Below are 13,058 nucleotides of genomic sequence, written 5' to 3'. Positions count from 1 at the left end.
GCACTGAAGAGTCACCATCATCTTCACCCTGCACCAGAACAGGACGTGTTACTCCAGTTGAGACTGAACCCATGTTTTATGCAGGTTTGATATAATCTCCTTGATTTTGTACATTATCTCCTGGATTATAAAGCTGCTTTATGCTTTATTAACCATTTTCTCAATCTATCCTGCCACTTTCATTATTTTACATATTTAGGCCCCTCTGCCAGCAGTCTCTATAGAATCATTATCTTTGCTTTATACTGTCTCTGCTTTCTTCCGTGAAAATGAATCCATTCACACTTCTATATTAAACACATCTGCTACTTGCAACCCCCATTCCACCAACCTATGACTGTTTAAAGTTCTAGACTACCCCCAAATGGTTCACAACATTTGCAAATTTTGTATCAACCTCAGGTTTTGGTGTATGATGATCGAAAAGTGAGGTTGAGAGTTTGTGTTTACTGTGCAGGTGGAGATGTAAAGTGCTTGGAGAGAGAGGGAGAGGGGAATAAGCGGTGTGTGGTACAGATGAGTGCTGAGAAAGTCAGTGTGGAGCTTCACATCTGTCAAGTGTACCAAATGCCTTTTCATTCTCCTGAGATCCTGGAAAGCCTGGGGCAAGGTCTTTGGGTTCAAGGGGCCACATTACTGCTGTTCACTTCCTCAACTACTTTCATCCACATCTACTTGGTTTGAGAAGCTGACTTCCTCTTCCCAGTCTTGGCATTCATTACTCATTCGGTCCCTCAATCCCTGAGGGATGGCACACTGAGTTCAATTCTGGCCTTGGGTGACTGTCTGTGTGGAGTTTTCACATTCTTCCCATGTCTGCACGGGTTTCTTCCGGACGCTCCAGTTTCCTCCCATGGTCCAAAGATGTGCATGTTAGGTGAATTAGCCATGTTAAATTGTTCCTTTGTGTCCAAAGATATGTAGGTTGGATGGATTAGTTATGGTAGATGTGTGAGGTTACGGGGATAAGGTTGGGGTGGGAATGGGTGGGAGAGGGCCTGAGTAAGATACTCTGTCAGAGAGTCGGTGCAAACTCAATGGGCTGAATGGCCTCTTTCCGCACTGTAGGGATTCTATGGATCCCAAGGAGAACTTCCAGATAAGAGTCTGAGACCCAGGAAGGCAGTCTTCTCAGCTCTCCTTTCTGATCCTGTTGTTGTTGAAGCCACTCCCAGCATCTCTGTCACCCGCAGGTTTACTCCAACAACCCTCTATCCAATATCTCCCTTTCTCAGTGTCAAGCTTTGTTTTATAATACCCCTGGAATGTTATTACGTTAAAGATGCTCTATCATTATGAGTTTGATGTTATCGGACGCCTTTTATTTACTTCACTGCGATGAAGGGAATCTCCACACCAATAAAGGGGTTATTTTCTCCTGCACAGTGTGTAAATAAATATCAGAGCTGAATTTTCCTTCCCCATCATTGCATCATAAAATTGAAAGGATGCTGGTTAAAAGCTTTGTTTTTAAAGTGCTTGAGCAATTTGCTTTCTGCTGAGATAGTAATGATTCATACTAAATTCGGTAAAATGGAATGGCAAGTGACTGAAAGGTCAGTCAAGAGCTTGTGTTTTGAATAACTAACAAAGAATGCTTGGTTTTACAGCACAGTAGGATTTTGTCAGAGTTCTCGGGACAATGAATACTATTTGTCACAGCTCTGTATAAAGAAATGGAGCAATGATAAAGCCTTTATTGTTGAAGTTAATACATGGGAAGTACCCTTGAAGGAATGATAGTATTTTGGTATGAGTCATCATGATTAGAATCCAGTGGGAAGGTAGCGGAGCTTTTTTAACCAGGCCACAAATGGTTGTTTTGCAACCATATATGGGCTTAGAGGAGCAGGATGGGACAGGTCATTTTCTAAGTGATTGAACATTACTATACACCTGCTTTCCTAATCAAAGGAAATTCATTTCAAAGCATAATTGCGCTGAATTGAAAGCAAACAAAGAACTGATTCAAGTTATGAAGTGATAACTTGCTCGTCCCAACAAAGAAGCGGTGAGTTGCTGTGAAAATAACTCGCAGAATGAGTCATTACCCTCCACAGCCCCCTGTAAAGACTTAACTGGTACCAATGTAGGAGTAATTTTAATTTAACTCATCAGGTATCTGATAGGATTGCATCGGATGCTGATCAAATCAACATAAAGTGAAAAAGGACACCCCGTATGACGCTGTTGAATTTTCACAGACCTCCATTTATTTTCAGGTCACCAAGAATGGAGGGTCAAAGTCAGTGATCAAACACCAAAGTCCCTCTTTCCTGGGACATGGTTTAAAATCTTACCATATAAAGTAATTTCTGTTTCCTACTCTTACTTCCAAAGTGTGTTATTTCACTTTTCCCAGCAATGCATTGCACCTAGCTTACACTTACATACCCATTTTTTAGCTTATTTGCAGCAGCTTTTTACAATCCTCATTACATACCCTTCAATTTGATGATGGGGAGATGCCGGCGTTGGACTGAGGTAAACACAGTAAGAAGTCTCACAACACCAGGTTAAAGTCCAACAGGTTTATTGATAGTAAACGCCACTAGCTTACAGAGCGCTGCTCCTTCATCAGGTGAGAGTGACGAATGCCTGATGAAGGAGCAGCGCTCCGAAAGCTAGTGGTGTTTACTACCAAATAAACCTTTTGGACTTTAACCTGGTGTTGTGAGACTTCTTACTTCAATTTGATGCCATTAGCAAATTTCAGTATTGCTCCCTCAATTCATAAGTGTAGGTTATTTATGTTTGTGGTAAAAAGGGTCAGAAACAGCACTCACCACATCCTTCCAGTCGAGGGAACAACAACATAGTGGTAGTGTTACAGGACCAATAAAGCAGAGAGTTGGACTAATGCTCCAAAAACATGTGTTCAAATCACTCAACTGCTGAGTCATTGCACCTCCATGTTGAATATCATGTGAAAGAAACATTGAGGGTTGCAATGCATTCTGGGTGAAGGATTCTACACCAACAATGGCTCCATGGCACTACTCCTGAACAAGTGGTCAGGTGCTTAAGGACATATCTGCCAGACTGGACCTACAACAGGTAGTGAGAGATCGGGGGAGGGGAGGTTGGAGGGGGGGAATATACATGATCTTGTCCTCCCTAATTCACCTGTTGTAATTGTATTTGACCAAGGCAGTGTTTATTGAAATGACCATGTCTCAGCACTTGTAGAGACCAAGTCACAACTTTCACACTGAGTACCTGCTCCATTATGGTGTGCTGTCCAATGTTTGTGCTGAATTATATAGTTGCAGAACAGATATAGCATCTCAAATTTGGACATCCTTGAGGCGCGTAGGCCACTGTCATCAGTAGAATTGTATTCCATCACAATCTACAACTTTGTGATATGCATTTACCCTCATTCTATCATTGCCATGAAGCCAGGGAATCAACCCTGACTCAATGAGAAGTTTTGGAGAACTTGTCAGGAGCAGCTCCAGGATTACCTAAAAAAAAAGATGCCAACCTGGTCAAGCCACACCACATGTATGTCAAACAACAAAAGCAGCATGTAGTAGATAGAGCTAAGCAACAGATCAGATTTAAGCTCTGCAATCCTGTCGCATCCAATTGTGAATGATGGTGGATGATTAAACAACAAACTGATGGAGGAAGCACCATAAAAGTTCCCATCCTCGATGGAGAAGATTAGTACATCAGTGCAAAAGATTGAAGCATTTGCAACCATCTAAAGACAGAAGTGTCAAGAACATGATTCATCTCAGCCTCTCCCAGACTTCAGATGCCAGTCTTCAACCAATTTAATTCACTTTATGTGATATCAAGAAAGTACAGGATACAACAGGCTGTGGTCCTACTGACATTAGGAGTGAAGAATTGTGCTCCAACCAGCTGTATGATTAACCAAGTATTGCAGAATGGCTACAACACTGCATCTATCCAACACTGTGGAAAATTGCCCAGGTATGTTCTGTTTATAAACAGCAGGACAATCAAACCCAACCAATTATCACCCCATCAGTCCACCCTCTGATCAGCAAAGTGATGGGAGGTTCCACCAACTGTGTTATAATGACATTTACACAGCAAAAAAAACTTGGTCACCGATGCTGTATTTCCATCCTGCCAAGTCCTCACAACTCCAGACACAACTTGGGTTCAAACATGGACACACAGCTGGACTCAAGAGGTGAGGCAAGAGTGACTGCTGTTAACATCAAGATAGCATTTGATCAAGTGCAGCATCAAGTAGTCCCAGAAAACTGAAGAAAGTAGGAATTAGTGAGGAAAACACTCACATTGAATGATGATTGTGATTATAGGTCATTCATCTCAGCCTCAGGTCATCGCTGCATAAATTCCTCAAGGTAGTGTCCTATGTCAAATTATCTTCAGCTGCTTCGTTACTGACCTCTCCTTCATTTTAGGGTTAGATTAGGGTTGTCCACTTTATTGATAATACAATGTTCAGTATCATTCATAACTCATTTTGTAATGAAATGGTTCATGACCATATGTAGCAAGACCTGGACAATATCCAGACTTGGGTTGATAAGTGACAAGTAATATTCACATGACATACAATTTCGAAGCAATGAAAATCTCCAACGAAAAAGAACTTAACTGTCTCTTTTTGGAATCAGTTGCATTACCATTGCTGAATCTCCCACCATTAACATCCTGCAGGTTATCATTGACCAGAAACTGAACTAGACTGGCCATATAAATATTGTGGCTACAAGAGCAATCAAAGGTTAGGAATCCTGCAGAGATCAACTCAGCTGTGTACTCCCCAAAGCTTGCCAATATTTACAACCTGCATGTCAGAAGTATGATGCATAACCTCCACTTCCTGGATGAGTATAGCTTCAATAACTTTCAAGAAGCTTGACATCAACCAGGACAAAACAACCAACTTGATTTGCACCCAATTCACTACCTTAAACGTTCTTCTGCCTCAAATGATACACACTAACATCTACAAGATTGCCAAGATTTATTTGACAGCACCTTCCAAATCTATAATCTCTATCACCTAGCAGCAGATGGTTGGAAACATCCCTTTTGAGTCACAGTCATCCTGACTTGGGAACTATATCACCATTTCGTCAGTATTCCTGGATCAAAATCCTAGAAGTCCCTTCTTAGCAGTACTATGGGTGTACCTGCACCACATGGAGTGTAGCAGTTCAAGAAGATGGGTCACCATTAACTTCTCAAGGGATAAGCAATAGGTACTGACCTTGGCAACAATGGTCACAACCCACAAATATATTTCTTCAAAAAACCTTCATCCTATTCTTTATTTTCCACCTTCAACTATTCACTTCCCCCTTAAAGTGCCATTGTCTTTGGCATAACTTTCCTGCATTGTGTCTCATAAAAATTCACATAATCCACATCTCCTGCATCTCTTTTATCTTTGCTTTTTTTTGCTAGAAAGTTGTCCAAGCATATGGGCTGCCTTTTACACATTACTGCTGATTGGCCTGCATTCATTCTTGTTTCTCCAAGGTTTTGGAATTTAATTCCATATTAATAACTCAATTAAATCAATTTTTATTTTAATCAGGGAAAAACTCTCATTTATGGAAAGGAGGTGGTGATGGTGAAGCTTATGAGATATACATTCCAGTGAATTCTCAGGCTGGGAAACCTTCTGGTTCATGCTTTTGGACATTAACATAAAGGCTTTGTAACAATTAGTCATTGTTCCTCATTACCCCATAGCCTAAGAGTGGTGATTGCCTTCTCACTCCCAGTCAAAGAGTAGGCCTGTGCTAGGCCCACTGAACTGACCTGAAACCAGAAACGCAGATGGGTTCAGATTTCAAGTGCATTTTAGCTGGCTTGTACCTAGGGTGTGCGGTTTCCGATCTTGGAGTGAGGTTGTTGAAACATGAGGAAAATTAACCCTTTGTAGTTTAGCAGCAACCAAAGTAACCTTCAATAGTTTCCCATCTCATTTCTGCCTTTTTCTCCCCAGAGGAAAGTTGCATTTTCCATCCTCTAGTTCTCTGGTACAATTTTTCTTTTCATGGAATTTTAATTAATCTCCTGTGATATTGAAAAGAGCTGAACGAAATCCAGTAATCGGATCAAACCAAACGTAAAGTACAGATACTGTGATGGAAGCAACAGAGGTGACATCAATGAGGGGAGTAGAAGGTAAAGAAGACACAAGCAGAGTTGGGAAGAGTGTGGGAAGAGAAAGAAACAGGACAAAAAGCAGAGAGTTTTGAATGAGCAGAGAGGTTTGGATGAGAAACTGAAAGGGCAAAGTGATAGATGTGCAAGAACAGGGCAGGAGAAGTGGGGAGGACGAAGGAAAGAGGGAGATGAGGAGAGAGGAAAAGGAACTAGAGAAGGTGAATGGGGAGGGGGAAGAGAAGAAGGTGGGGACATAAATGGTTGAGAGAAAGTAATGCTGAATGGGGAAGATTGGACCAATTTCCTTCCCAGTGAGAGCAAGACCTGCATTTGATCAGGGCACAGTTCTATCTGTCTTTGGAAAGGAAAAGTTTTTATATGTATTTGTAGGGGGCTACAGACTGTAAGACCTTTGATCAGGGTGTAGGTTGTGCCCTGGAAGAAGTGGGAGTTGAATCTAAGTGGGTGGAAAATGAAGCGGGGCCAACTTACTACTCACTGGGCACATGGATAGGCTTACATTTGTTCAAAGCTAAAACAGCAGATATAAGCTTTAGCAGATTTATTTGTACTGGAGGATGAACGGAAAGCTGAGGTTTGCATCCAGTAGCGTTGGTGCACCATCCAGACAAGTGAGGAGTCATGGGAGGAAAGTTGAGTGCTATTTTGACAAAGGCTGTCATCTTTATGCTCAGTGGGAACAGGGTCAAAGATCACATTTGTCCTCAGTGTACAGGGAAGGTTTGACTAAACCGCCGCTAAATGAATGGCTTTGGCCAAATTGCTGGTGAGTGGAAAGGTCCAGGGAAGGATGATTGTACTCCTTAATATGTTCAGCCGAAAATTAATGGCTGTCATTCTGCTCAATTTATGAGTGTTGATGACCACATTTCTATTCAGTGGGTGGGGTATTTCTGCTTGCGAGTGAGTGGTTCAGCTAGCTTCTGGAACTTTACGATAAATTTCCTGACCATATAAAGAAAGGGCTCACATTTGTTGAAATTTCACGTGACTACAATGCCCTGATGCACAACACCCTGAAAAATTAACTCCGAAATGTAATCTCTGTTACACTGTAGGCAAAAAGCATTGGTCAACTTGTGCATATTGACCTGGATTTCTGCAAGTAACTACATGACTTGGAAGTTGGGGTCCGAATTACTCCATAATAATGGCGAATACTGATAGTCTCACTATTATTCCAAAGGCATGCGCCAATATAATGAAGCCTTTCCAATGGGCATATGTTTGTTGTAACACATTGATAATATAAGAATATTTCTAAAACTAAAATCTAATTTGACATTATGCCCTTGGCTACAGGCTGCTGTACCAAAATATCTCGTAAGTTCAAAGGATCAGTAAACAGCAGAGAGCTTCATGCAGAGCCTAGCTAAGGTATTTTAGCAATGCAGTAGTCATACTTCAAAATACTCAGTGTACTGGACACTTTGTTCATACAGGAAGGACTGAATGTTAACATGGTGCAAAAGATTGAAAATGTTCTAAATCATGAAGCTTAACAAGTCACCACATATATTTTATGTTGATTCATTGAAACACTGCTTAACATTCAACCTTTTATTTATCTCCACAGATCCCATCTGGAAAACGTATGGGTTTAAAAGCAATAAATTTGGTCAGGACTGGAAAGTTATGATTCTCCCTATCTCTGACTATCTTCAGAAATATCATCAGAATCTAGCCCTGAAACTTTGATCACAGTATAAACGTCAGTAAGTGTCTGCTGGTGACTTCCAGCGCTGACCTTAGCAAAGTTGGCGAAATCAGGGGGGATAATTGCCTTTTTAAAATAAATTGAGTGAATGCCTACATCACTGAGGGATAACCTATTGTGGTCACTGTACGAGAGAGGCACAAAAATAACGAGGAGTGTTAGTTCAGTGGCTTGCAGAGGACCCATTCTGAAAGATGTGTCTCCGAATAGCTGTATATGTAATGAACTGTGAGTGTTAGTACTTTCCCACTGACTGCAAAATGCAGCCCATAAGTTTTTAAGTGTATTTATTAATGTTACAAGTATGCTTACATTAACAGGGTGATGAAGTTACTATGAAAATCCCCTAGTCGCCACTCTTGTTTTGGTACACTGAGGGAGAATTTAGCATGACCAATGCACCTAACCAGCACACCTTTCGGACTGTGGCAGGAAACCGAAGCACCCAGAGGAAACGTACACAGACATGGGGAGAACATGCAGACTCTGCACAGACAGTCACCCAAGCCGGAATTGAACCTGTGTCCCTGGCATTGTTAGGCAGCAATGCTGACCACTGTGCTGGCAATTTTTTCAAGCTAGTGATGTGAAAGATACCAGCTTAGTCAGCTGTTCGGGGAAATCGGCAATGTTTTAATGGCTGTGCTAATTTTTAACATCTTGATCCTCTTTCACCAATGTCTTTACATTAGGGCAACAAATTGGGCCTTATTTTAATTCGATGCAAGTAAATGGGTTTTGAGTAAGTTAAACTGACAGGGTTTATTTTTTTTTCTCCTTGGGAACAGGAAACAGGAGCCAGGACTGTTTCAAGGCCCCAAATCCATTCCCTGGGTAAACACTTCCTCTTCGGAATTTTCTTTGGGGCTTGATATGGAGACAATTTTCCTGTCCATTTAAGGACGGTGGGTGAGATCTCAAAACTGGAGGCCATTTAGCTTCAGAGGAGCACCTGGCTGTAATATTAGTAACCAGGAGGGTGTTTCAAGAAAGTTCCCCTCTTAGCTGCTTCTTTTAAAAAATAGATTAAAAATGAGAGAAAGCAGCCAGCCACCACACTCTCTCTTCTACAATGTGACCTTTGGTTGCATCCATTCTGGCAGGCTGGCGGGGAGGGCCTATAGGCAGAAATTTCCTCCAATTAACTATTGGGAAGATAGAAGCTGCTGTTTTCAGTCTGTGCTCCAAACTTGTTTCTCTAACTACTGATTTCATTCCTCTCCCTGGCAACAATCTGAGATTAAGCCATTAAGTTTGAATACTTGATCCCATGATAAAATTCTGAGCTTGTATTCATGCCACAAGTCATACCTGCCTTTTCCCACTTCTGTAACATTGCTCAAATTTTCTCTGTCTCAGTTCATCTGCCGCTGAAACCTTCATCCATGCCTTCATTATCACAAAACTTGATTATTTCAATGCACTTCTGGTGACTTTCCAAAACTGCTCTGCATGTCCTAATTCCTCACCAAGTCCTGTTCCCCTATCACTCGTATGTTCGGTGATCTACATTGGCTCCCAACCAAGTGATATATTGATTTTTAAATTCTCAACCTTGTTTTCAAAACCCTCCATGGCCTTGCCCCTCCTTATCTCTGTAATATATCCAAAACTACAGCCCTCTGAGATGTTCACACTCTTCTAATACAAGCCTTTTGTGCATTCCCTGTTATAATTTCTCCACATTGGTGGCCATGCCTTCAGTTGCCTCAATCCCATACTCTGGAATATGCTTCCTACGTCTCTCCAGCTTCCAGCACTCATTTTCCTCCTTTAAGACACTCCTGGAAACTACCTTTACCTTAGCATCCGACCGAATGGGCCTGATTTTACGATCAACTTGCGCCCGTTTTCTGGCATGAAAACTTGGTAAAATCAGGCATGAGGCAAGTAGTGCAATTTGTACACGCCTCTACGCTGGTTCCCCTTCAACAAGGGCCAAAAATGGCCACTGTTGGGACCGCGCCTGAAACGGGCAAGACGTCAATTTAAATGTATTTGCGCGCATTTAAATTGACTTAATAGGCTTACCAGCACTTCACCCTTTACCACTGCATTCATCCATCCAGATTCAGCAATGAAACAGACATGGTCCACAAAGGTCTGATTCAAAGGCGCTCCAACTTCCAAGGAGGTAAGTCTGGCTCTCTGCTTCAGATCATTGGCCGGGGGGCGGTGGGGAGTGGGGTGATGATGATGATGAGGGAGGTGGGTCAGATGGCTCGCTGACTCAGATCGGGGGGCGGTGGGTCAGATGGCTCCCTGACTCAGATCAAAATGGGGAGGTGGATCAGATGGCTCTCTGACTCAGATCGGGATGGGGAGGTGGGTCAGATCGCTCTCTGTCTCAGATTGGGGGGGGTGGCGATGCTGGGGGGGGGGGAGAGGCAGAGGTGCAGGGGTCCACATGACCACATTTGCACTGTTTGCCTATAATGAGAGCCAGAGAGTGATGAGAACTGTCATGGAGCAGACTACTGGTATACAGAAACCACCATTCTGCTGTCTGGAACACAAGTGGGAAGCCTTCCTCTACTAGCCAGAACACACTTCCCAAGATTATGGTGATCTACTGTGTCATCCATAACTTTGCGAACTTAAGGGAACAATCTTTGCACCAGGACTTCAATGGACACCTCAGGAGGAAGAAGAAAGAAGATATCTGGTACCACTTTGATCCAAACATGTCATCTCTGAGCAAGTAATCTGACTCTGGCTCCCGAAGATGGGATTCCTGTATCACAGTTGCTCTTGCTCCCCATGTCTGCGTAGGTTTCCTCTCTGTGCTTCGATTTCCTCCTACACTCCAAAGATGAGTGGATTAGGTTGATTGGCAATGGTAAGATGTCCCTGAGAGTCAGAAGTATTAGCAGAGCAAATACTTGGGATTACGGAGACAGGGCCTGTGTGGGATTGCGGTTGGTGCAGGTTCGATGGGTCGAATGGCCTCCTTCTGCATTATAGGAATTCTAAGATACTGCCAAGCGGCCCTACTGAGTTTGCATTTGCCGATTCTGGACTGTGAGATTCATGCCTTGCTCCCTTCCTGGCAAAAATTGGAGCAGTCAGAAAAGGGATGGGACTTCTACATCCAGGTATCATCCACACTTATGAAAGGTCTCCAGACACGGCTCTAATCCACAAAAATCCAGCTTTTTCATTCCATCTCTATGGTGTCACACAATACATCATTGAAGAAATTGAATTAAATAAGTGACAGTGAACCATTTCCGCCTCTTTTTAGGAAAGTACAATAAGAACACAAGAATTAGGAGCAGGAGAAGGCTACCTGGCCCCTCAAGCCTGCTCCGCCATTCAATAAGATCATGGCTGATCTTTTTCTGAACTCACCTCCACTTACCCACCAACTCACCATAACCCTTAATTCCTTTACTGTTCAAAAATGTATCTATCCTTGCCTTAAAAATCTTCAATGAAAATTCCACAGATTCACAACCCTTTGGGTGAAGAAGTTCCTCCTCAACTCAGTCCTAAATCAGCTTCCCCTTATTTTGAGGCTATGCCCTCTAGTTCTAGTTTCACCTGCCAGTGGAAACAACTTCCCTGCTTCTATCTTATCAATTCCCTTCATAATCTTATATGTTTCTATAAGATCACCCCTCATTCTTCTGAATTCCAATGAGTATAGCTCCAGTCTATTCAGTACCTCCTCATAAGCCAACCCTCTCAACTCAGGAATCACCCTAGTGAATCTCCTCTACACCCCCTCCAGTGCCAGTATATCCTTTCTCAAGTAAGGAGACCAAAACCGTACATAGTACTCCAGGTGCGGCCTCACCAGCACTTTATACAGCTGCAACATAACCTCACTGGTTTTAAACTCCATCCCTCTAGCAATGAAGGGCAAAATTCCATTTGCCTTCTTAATTACCTGCTGCACCTGTAAACCAACTCCTTGAAATTCCTACACAAGGACATCCAGCTCCCTCTGCGCAGCAGCGTGCTGTATTTTTTTACCATTTAAATAATAGTCCATTTTGCTGCTATTCCTACCAAAATAGAGACCTCACATTTACACTGTTCTAATCACTGGGGATGATTGAATTAAGCTCAGTATAGGGCAAGGGGAATGCACAATAATCTCTGCATGTTTTCATTTAAGTAGACAGCATCTGGACACTAGGAATTGACAATATTGTTACCTGCTCCCATTCCCTGTTTGGGGTGTATTTTGACCCCATATGGAAACATACGGCTTTCCTTAAGATCTCCATCACAAAGGGCTTCAGTGCTGTAATAGGAAAACTGTAAACACTGTCTTTGACCTTTTGCTGTCCTGCACATTTTACCAATGCCTTTCCGTGAGTGTTAAAGTAGTTCCTGGATTATGACTGCAGCTTCTCTTTAAGAGGTGCAGGCTAACAGTACATCTATTTTTGATGATTAAAGCAGGGGAGAGTGTGAACGCAGTCCCCCACTACCTCAAATTTTGCAGCTGAGTATCCCGCATTTGGGGACACCGCGGGTGTCAGCACTGCAATGGGCTAGCCACGTCCTGGGCGAACCACCAGCTTGACCATGGCTTCACCCCTCCCAGATAAGCTAACAGTGCATCATGCTACATCGAGCCCTTTGCTCAGCATGTAGCCTGTCAACTGTGCATGTCATGCCACAAACATGTTAAGCAGGCGGCACAAAGTTTGCATGCTGTCTACTTAAATGGAAACATGCAGAGATTATTGTGCATTACATTCCCCTTGCTCTATACTGACTTAATTCAATCATCCTCAGTGATTACGCTTCCCTTAAAAGAGATGAAAATTGTTCACTGTCACTTATTCAATTCAATTTCTTCAATAATGTGTTGTGTGACACTATAGAGATGGAATGGGAAAGCTGGATTTTTGTGGATTAGAGCTGAGTCTGGAGTCCTTTTATAATTGTAGATGGGGCCTGGATGCAGAAGTTCCACCCCATTTCTGACTGCTCCGATTTTTGCCAGGAAAGAGCCAGGGCATGAATCTCACAGTCCAGAATCGGCAAACACAAACTCAGCAGGGCCACTTGAAGCTGGTGCTGAGTTCAAACTGACTTCATTTTGCCTGTTCTAAGGGCCTTAACCTGCAGCATGGGAGAAACACACATTGATGGAGGAAGTGTAAAAGCTCCTGAAGGTTAAGGTTGGTAAAGTGCCTAATGTAACTTGATCTGAATATATTTAAATCCC

At 42.5% G+C, this 13,058-nt stretch overlaps 1 non-coding gene across 1 annotated transcript; it reads right to left on the bottom strand.

Moving 5' to 3' along the window:
* Positions 1-12,280: 12,280 nt before the first annotated feature.
* On the bottom strand, positions 12,281-12,436 carry LOC145362132 (U1 spliceosomal RNA). Its single transcript, XR_013889946.1, has one exon. It is a non-coding gene; the product is annotated as a U1 spliceosomal RNA (small nuclear RNA).
* Between the last annotated feature and the right edge of the window lie 622 nt (positions 12,437-13,058).

This window comes from Carcharhinus amblyrhynchos, chromosome 2 (assembly GCF_965287045.1).
Source record: "Carcharhinus amblyrhynchos chromosome 2, sCarAmb.v2.hapA, whole genome shotgun sequence".
Taxonomy (NCBI): Eukaryota; Metazoa; Chordata; class Chondrichthyes; order Carcharhiniformes; family Carcharhinidae; genus Carcharhinus; species Carcharhinus amblyrhynchos.
This window is presented reverse-complemented; position numbering and strand designations above follow the sequence as displayed.